General features: G+C 55.8%; 1 pseudogene; it reads left to right on the top strand.

Annotated features, from left to right (window-relative positions):
* Positions 1-1,651: 1,651 nt before the first annotated feature.
* On the top strand, positions 1,652-5,111 carry LOC129639610 (uncharacterized protein CXorf49 homolog; annotated as a pseudogene).
* The last annotated feature ends 3,002 nt before the right edge of the window (positions 5,112-8,113 follow it).

The following is an 8,113-nucleotide window of genomic DNA, read 5'->3' as shown; positions in this document are numbered from 1 at the left end:
TAGCGTTTCATTTTTACTTTCATTTTTAAGGTCTTTGGCTCAAAGCGAGGACTCTGGAACCAGACTGCCTGGTTTCAATCCTGCCATTGATCCAGACGAGCCAAATGACCTTGGGCCAGTAGCTAAACCTCTTGTACCTGTTTCCTGTAAGAGGCCAGTAATAGTGGGTACTTAAGTCCTAGGATTGGTGCAAAGATGCATTACTATTTAGCTACAGTGCTTAAAGTAGAAGCACTGTAGAAGAGTAGAAGCACTTTTAAAGGAGTGCCAGGAACAGAGTCCATGCTGTATACCATTGCTTTTCCTGGATTCTGCCAAATTACCCACCTAAATGGCTCTTTTCAACACCACAGTAGGGGCTGGCTCTTAACCTCTCCCACCTCTGAATGGTTAACCTCTTTGAAGATCACAAACCTAGAGTGTGAAAACCAATTTGTGGTTTTAGTTTGCACCTCCAGGAGTGTCAGTGGTGAGCATCTTTTGCAGTGTGTACTGGCCACTGGAATTCCCTCTTCTTTAAATTGCTTCGGAGTGGAGGAGGAGCTGAGGGAGTGCGGCCAAGCCCAGCCTATCCCCAGATCCACCTGCAAATAATGTTTGCTGAGAACACAGGCCCGGGACGATCTGATCACCTATCTAATAGAGCAGTTGAATCAGACCATTTAAGCAGTAAATAGGACACTCTTCGGAGAAGGCAATGGCACCCCACTCCAGTACTCTTGCCTGGAAAATCCCATGGATGGAGGAGCCTGGTAGGCTGCAGTCCATGGAGTCGCTAAGAGTAGGACACAACTGAGCGACTTCACTTTCACTTTTCACTTTCCTGCATTGGAGAAGGAAATGGCAACCCACTCCAGTGTTCTTGCCTGGAGAATCCCAGGGATGGGGGAGCCTGGTGGCTGCTGTCTATGGGGTCACACAGGGTCGGACACGACTGAAGTGACAGCAGCAGCAGCAGGACACTCTTTGCTATCTGGCCATTTATGGAGAAAGTACGCCTACCACTGATCACTGATCACTGCCTGTGGGATTCTTTTGCCTGTTCTCCCACTGGGTCGTAAGGCTCGCAGTGGAAGGGAGGATGGCAAATGCTTTCAGCATGTGCTAGGCGCCTAGTGCCTCCGTCCTGACGGTTCATCCTCGCCTCCCAGGAGACCAGCACCCTCAGTACCCTCCTTCCTCCTGCTCCACCCACTTTGTACACAGTCAGGGCTCAGGGTTGTGTCTCTAACCGGAAAGGGGAGGTGGGACAGGAGGAGGTGGGACGAGAGGCTTGACAGAGGTACACCCGCAGCATGACCTTCACCCACCAACTCGCCAACTGCCGGAATGGCTTTTAGGCTTGACAACAAACCAGAGGAGGCCCTCGACCCCATTGGTTATGCCTCGAGGGGGCGGGCCAACAAGGCGCGTGCTGGTTGGTGGGAACCGGACCAATGAGGAGGCAGTGGCACAGCCGTCCCAGGCATGCTGAAAGCCTCGCGTCATTTGTGGCGACCTCCTGCGTGCAGTGCCTGTGGTGCTTGATGGCGCGTTCCAGACGCTGCCCGCCTCACCTGCCCTGACTGCCACCACCACCACCACCACTGCCACCGGGACCTGGGTGATAAATCGTCCCCGCCCCAGTTCCGGGGGCCACCCAGATCGTGACATGAGCTCCCGGGATGATGAGGTGTCTGTTTGGGGAGCAGGTTTTGGCCCACTGGGCGGGGAGCAGACCAGCGTCCATTAGGCCGGTTCCGCAGCCCCACGGGGACCCAGACCGGGCCCCAAGCCGGGGGCACCGCGAAGCGGCGAGGATGAGGGCGGAGGTGGCTTCCCAGACCCTGAGGGCTTCAAGTCAGAGCAGGAGGTGCTGGAAGCAGGAGGTGCTGGAAGCCGGAGGGCTGGTGCTGTGGGGCTGCAAAGGCTGGCCTGGCTCCTCGGCTGACGACAAGGGGGACGCCCTGGAGCTGGCTGACGAGACAGTGGCGGCCATCCTGCGGTAGCTGAGCGACCTGGACGTGCTGGGCGTCGGCAGATACCCGTCCCCGGAGAGCTACGCTGTTGGTGAAGTGTCCGCCTTGTGGGCCGACCTCAAGGCGGGTCCCGGCGGTAGAGGCGCGGCCGCCCAGAGTAGTGGGGAAGTGGCCCCGGTTGCTGTCTGCCCTCTCCAGGTCAGTGGGCCCAAGGTGGGCCGGGCCTGGGGGAACCCTAAGAAAGGCACTAAGAGTAGGTTGAACGTGGCTGTGGATCACCAGTGGCCCTCCGCGGAAGGCTCGGCTGGGCTGCTGTCTGACCTCGAGTCCTTTGATGAGTTCAGTGAGATAGAGCTAATGAGGGTGAGCATGTATCCCAAAGAAGGAGGCCAGGCCAAGCTCAACAGCCCCGAGGATCCCGAGGACACACCCAGACACTCGAATGTCCAAGGCAGGGAGTATCTCCTTAACGTGCCAGGCACTCTCCTATGCTTGGCTCTGTGAGGACTCACATCGGTTGTGGAAAGGCAGGACAAGCAGGGGCCCAGGAGAAGAAAAAAATCCCTTGGGGGAGCCTCCAAACCTGCCCTGGGGGAACCTTCCCTTCCTGGGGGCAGGGTATCTCAGCCACTCCCCTGGAACCAGCCACCTTCCCCCAAGTCTTTGGCATCCTGCTGCATGGGAGGTCCAAGAGGTATACCTTGGTCCCTTTGGGAACCAAAGAGTCCAAGCACGCGGGCGCTGGGAAGAAATCCTTGGTCAGGCAGGTGGGGCAGGTGGTGTCTGCACTGGTGATGGCAGGAGAAGACAACGACCCAAATAGAGACCCAGTCCCAAAGGGCCAAGTGAGTAGGCCAGGCCCTCCTCTCTCCCCACTATTCCCCCTCCCACCCTTCCCAGGACACACGTCTTCACCCGTGCTCCCTCTCTCCATCCCTCAGGGGTTGCCATTGGGTGCCCCTCCGTCAGTGGGTCATTAGGATGCCAGATTGGGGTCCTTTTACTAGGGACAAATGTTAAGGTAGCTCTTCGGGTGTGCTGAGTTTGGTTCTCCACCCTTGGCCTATTTCCAGCCTCCTCCACGAGGCTGGGACTGGAGTGGAAAGGAGGGCTGGTAGTCGAATTGGGTCAAGGGGACCCGTTAAAAGCTTCATAGAGCTTCAGTGTTTAGACGCAGCACTTTCCTGAATCCTACTTCCTAGCTGTTCCCCAAACCTTCTTTGCAGGGGCCCCGGCTTTCTCAGTGCCACACTGTTGTCCCCATCTCAGCTCTGCCTGCTGGCCTGGGGCTGACTGACGGAGAATGTGCTAAAGAGATCAGCCTTTCAATTCTCTTCCCAAGCCCGTGCCTCAGCCTGGTCCCACATCACATGTGCGTGCGTGCACGCGCGCGCGCGCGCACACACACACACACACACACACACACACATCCTTAGTCCAGATCGGTGAGAAACCTTTGTTTTAGCTGCCCACTCACAGGCCATGGCCATCTTGTCCATGGGTGCATCATGGAGAACCAAGCCATGGCGACCTCAACATCAGAGGCCCGCAGGATCCAGGAAACTCAGAGCCCATGGCCCTGAACTGAGGAGAAGTCATGCCCAGAGGGCCTGAACCCTCAGGTGAGTGTCCTGGGTTTTGATATGAGAGCAAGGGACCAGGGGTGAGGGCAGAAACCTCTTTCTCTCTGTCTCTCTCTCTCTGCTGGGGGCTCAGCCTTGCTCCCAGGCAGCTTCTCCCATGGGAAACAGGGTGTCAACAGGCCTGGCCCTGGCCCCATCATCCTCTGTATGGGGTTTGTTTGGCAGAGGTGATTGGTGGCAGTGCCCCAACAGCTACTCCAGGTGTAGACCTGCAGGTTAATAGCCTTTTCTGTGAAGTGCTGTTGGCCCACATTGCTCTGCCAGGTGCTGGCTGTGGCTACAGCTCTGGGAAGCTTGAACCCAGAACCATGGGATTTTCAAACCACAGTGGTGAAAATGCTGCCCCTGGGGAACAGGGGAGTCAGGCCCAGAGAGAAGGTTTCTGCTGCCGGGCAGAGCCGGGGAGACCTGTTGCCAGCAGAGAGAGGTGCTGCCTCACCTTGCGTTAGACCTTGCTTGGCCCTTTCCACCTCACTGGGAGCCTGGGAAGCTGGATTGTGTGTCCTTTCCCTCTCAGGTGACCAGGAACCAACTGACCATTCCCCGAGACTGGAAAGGAAACAGCAGCCACCTGGAAGGCAGGGCTGTCTTCGGGTAATACTTCCTCTGGTTCCTGGAAATGCACACCCAAACCCCATGGTGGGATCTGGGTCCAAGTTCAACGGACATGTGTGAGGGCCCCCCTCCCTCATCCCCATCCCACACCCCATGGAGGGAGCCCACCTCCTTTCCACTGAGGAAAGTCTTTCCCTTGCCAGTCTGGACACCTGGCTTTGGGATGGAGGGCCCGGGGGAGAGAAGAGGAGGAGGAGTGGGGAGGCGAGTGTATACTAACCATTTCTCTTCCTCCTGTGTCTGCTGGCCTAGTGTCTGGTGCTACAGAGAGAAATAGACGACCTTAAGGAGCAACTTGGTATGAGGAACCAGGGACAGAGAGCAGCGGATTCTTAGTGCAGAAGCTGGGTGGGCTGCCGGTGCAGGAGGCCTTGCAGGGATCAGCATTCCTGTGGGGAGGAGAACCTAGCAAGCCTGATCCTGGAGCCTGCTGTGCATGTTCAGCTGGGCGTGTGGACAAGTAGCAAAGTACTGTGTGGGCTCTGAGCACACTCTGCCATCCAGACGAGTCCTAGAGAGCTCCTTCTGACTGGGCTTGTAGAGATGCCTTGTTGATCCTTCCCTTTAACTGATTCTTGGTGTGGCCTCTAAGGGTCTTGTTGGATTGTTTGTTTGCATGGTTTGGGTGTGGCCCCAAGCTTGAGAGCTGCTGGCACATTTTGTTTCCTTTTAGGAAAGGGCTCCACATTTAATTCAGGTGGTGGGGAGTGATCAGGCCCAGAGCTCTTTGCATCAGGGCTAGGAGGGGAGTGGGTTTCAGGTTTCAGGGCCAGGAGGTTCCCCACGGGGACAGGGGGACAGGCTTCTATATCCCCTCTGTCTGGTGCGCCTGCTTATGCCTCTCCCTGTTGCAGCCTCCATGCAGTACCTGGCTGACAAGTTCCAGGTCCTTTGAAGTGAGTGTTACACACACCATACCCCTTCCTACAGTCCTGGCTGTTGAGCAGGGCTGTGGGCTGGCCCTGGCTTGAGTCTGTTCCCTGACTGCTGTTTCACAGGTTGAGCCCAGCATCTTCCTGCAAGAGGAGCAGCTGTTACTTCGGGGCCGGCGAGCTGTGGCCAAACTTGTTGCCTCCTGTTCTGCCTCCACCAGGGCATCCTCTCCCCCTTGCTTTGCCCCCTCTCTGCCCCAGTTTCACAGCAGTTTTTGATTAAAGGACTTCTCGTGTTCTGTCCTCTCTCTGGGGGTAGGGGTTGGGGGAGTGGGGCGAGGCCTGGGGAGCTGATGTGGGGAGCTGCCCCACATCAGAGCCTGTTCAAGAACAGTACCTCTGCCATCCTGTGGTGGGGACTCTGGGTCAGCCTCTACTACCATCCAGGCCATCAGGCCAGTGGAGTGCCCCCAGTCTGTGTTCTGTGTGGGCTCTCTCTGGCCATGTTGCCACATCCTCCCTTTCCCCTGAAGGTCCTCTTACAGTTCTCAAAACACCCTCCTCTGGGATTTGGCGGTTCCCATTCACCACTGCCGTTCTGCCTCCCCATCAGAAGGAACTCATGACCACTTCACAGAGCTCCAATCCATCCCCTTTCTCTCACTGTTCTCATTGTCCTGCTTGCCCTGACCACTCTGCTTTCCTGTCAGAGCACCCTCGATCCCTCCCCTGACTTGCCATTGGTGACCTTGCCTGCACGTGTACTTCAGCAGGTGAAAACAGGCACAGGTGTGCTCATCTTCCCCCTTCCCAGGCCCTGCCCTCTCAATGGAGTCCCTACCCCGCCCCCCTTCCCCAGTGCCACCTTGCATGCAGGAACCTGCACACTGTCCTCCTCTCCTCTTTAGCCCTCACCCCTGAGGCTCAGGCACCAATACTTTCGCTTCTCCTTCCTTGGGTTCAGCAAAGGGCTTGAGGATAGAGCCTGGACCCAGTGAGCTGGGGAGCAAGAGGGATGGTACAGGGAACACAGGAGGAAAGTTCAGGGTAGCCGCTGAGATGGAGGTCAGGAGAGGCGTCTGATGCCAACCTGGGGCAGAGTGCACCCTGGCAGCTAGAGGTGGATGGTCCAGTCCTTGGAGCTTTCACATCCTCTCTGCCCTAGTCGTCTTGCCAGCCTACCCTCCTCCAGCCTGGTCATCTCTCTACCCTTGAGTGGAAATGGGCCCATCAGGCTCTATGGCAGATGAGGTTGGTAGGTCTGTGTTCTTACAAGGTCTCCATCAAATACTGTTCCACCAATCCCGTGACAGATTTTCCTGCAAAATTATACTTCCAGGAGTGTCCCAGGTCACTCTCCCAGACTACTTGTTAGGGCACACATGATTGAGTCTGAAATCCATGTTCAGTTTCTGCCTCACTGGGATTTGGGGAGCACTTCCTTCTCTCAGCCAGGACCCCAGGGCTGTGCCAGCCTGAGACTCAGAGGGAAACATTTGGTTTGAGTGAAGTGAGGGTAAGTTCTGCCTGACTCCCTAAAGGCCAGTGTTTTATTACACAATAAGTGGTATGATGGTAGGTAGCACATTCAAAGTTGGTGCCTGGGCATGTGTGTGTGAATAAGTCATCAGGGATAATAATGCCTCTTGAAGCAGAAAGATGTGATTTGAGGAGTAATGGAAGTAGAGACCGGTTCAGATGCTGTAAGGCATTGAGCTGAAGCAAGGGTTGGATCTCCTTTATTCAAGGGGTGTTGTCACATTCCCAAAACATAGGAGGGGGTGGTGCATGAGTCACCAAACCACAGGACAGGGTGTTGGAACTCCCAAAATGTTGGATTCGCTGGAGGAGCCTCTGGATCCTACCTTGCCATTCTATGTTATAAGCCAACTGCTGAGCGTGTGGATGAATGAAAATGGGAAGGGTGGCTCCAGAGAGTACCAGAAACATGGATGCTCATCTTAGAAACAGGAGACCACCCAACATAAGTTACTTGTGGGGAGTTAGGGGTGACTGCAGCTGAACAATGGGGAGCACTTGGGTCTGCCCTTCCCTCATATTCTCCCCTTGAGTTCCTTCTGGGGCTCATGGCATGAGGTCAGGTGGACAGAGCACAAGGGTTGGGACAGCCACAGACCTCAGGGTCAGAAAAGAACATTCATGGGACTTAATCCTCCCATACAGACCCCTTCCTGGAGCAGGTGGGCTTGATGACTTAGTTTACAGCTGATCCAGTGGTTATTGCCTGGTGGTGTAGCACATCTCGCTGTTGTTCGAGTGAGTAAATTTGGCAGAGACCTTCCAGCTGAGGTTTCTGCCCACTGACACATGTAGGTAAGTTGTACCTGGGAAGAAGCCAGCACCAGTATTCAGTACCACCCTCAGGCAGAGAGGGGCCTGGGACTGTGGTCACCAGGGTGAGGAAGTGGAGAAGCTTATGGAAGGGGAGGTGGGAGGGCATGAGCACAACATTTCATTCACTTTTTACCAGGCTCCCTTCCCTCCTCTGAGCACACAGTTCAGACCAAGAACCTCACTATAATGTTGCTGGAAACATATACATCACAGGCCGTGGCTCAGCCCCAAGCCATCCACTTCCAGCGGGAAATCTGTGGCAGGGCCTGAGGCATAGGCTAAAGAAATACATCTGTGCCCCAGAGGGTAGGAGGAAGGCCGAAGCCCAGCCTCATTCAGTGCACCCCTGTCACCTTTCCCCCTCATGCCGGTTCTCCAGCCTGGGAGACAGTGGCAGCTGCTTTGGAGAGCCCTAGGCCCCATCCTGCCTGGTTCTGCTGCCTGTCTAACTCCAGGGAAGATGCTTCCTCCCCATCACACTCATCCCCATGTCTACCAGCCCCAGCCCCAGGTCTACCGCTCTCTCTCTGGACTCTTGAGGGAGACTGGCACAAACAAGGTAGAGTAGGTGAGCCCTGAAGAAGGAGCTGCATGTGGTGGGCACAGTAATCATGCCCAAAGACGAACAAGTCCTAATCTCTGCAGTTGACTTATATGTTCCTTTGCATGA

Source organism: Bubalus kerabau, chromosome X (genome assembly GCF_029407905.1).
Source record: "Bubalus kerabau isolate K-KA32 ecotype Philippines breed swamp buffalo chromosome X, PCC_UOA_SB_1v2, whole genome shotgun sequence".
NCBI classification, from domain to species: Eukaryota; Metazoa; Chordata; class Mammalia; order Artiodactyla; family Bovidae; genus Bubalus; species Bubalus kerabau.
Note: the sequence above shows the minus strand (reverse complement) of the source record. Positions and strands in the feature narration are given on the sequence as shown.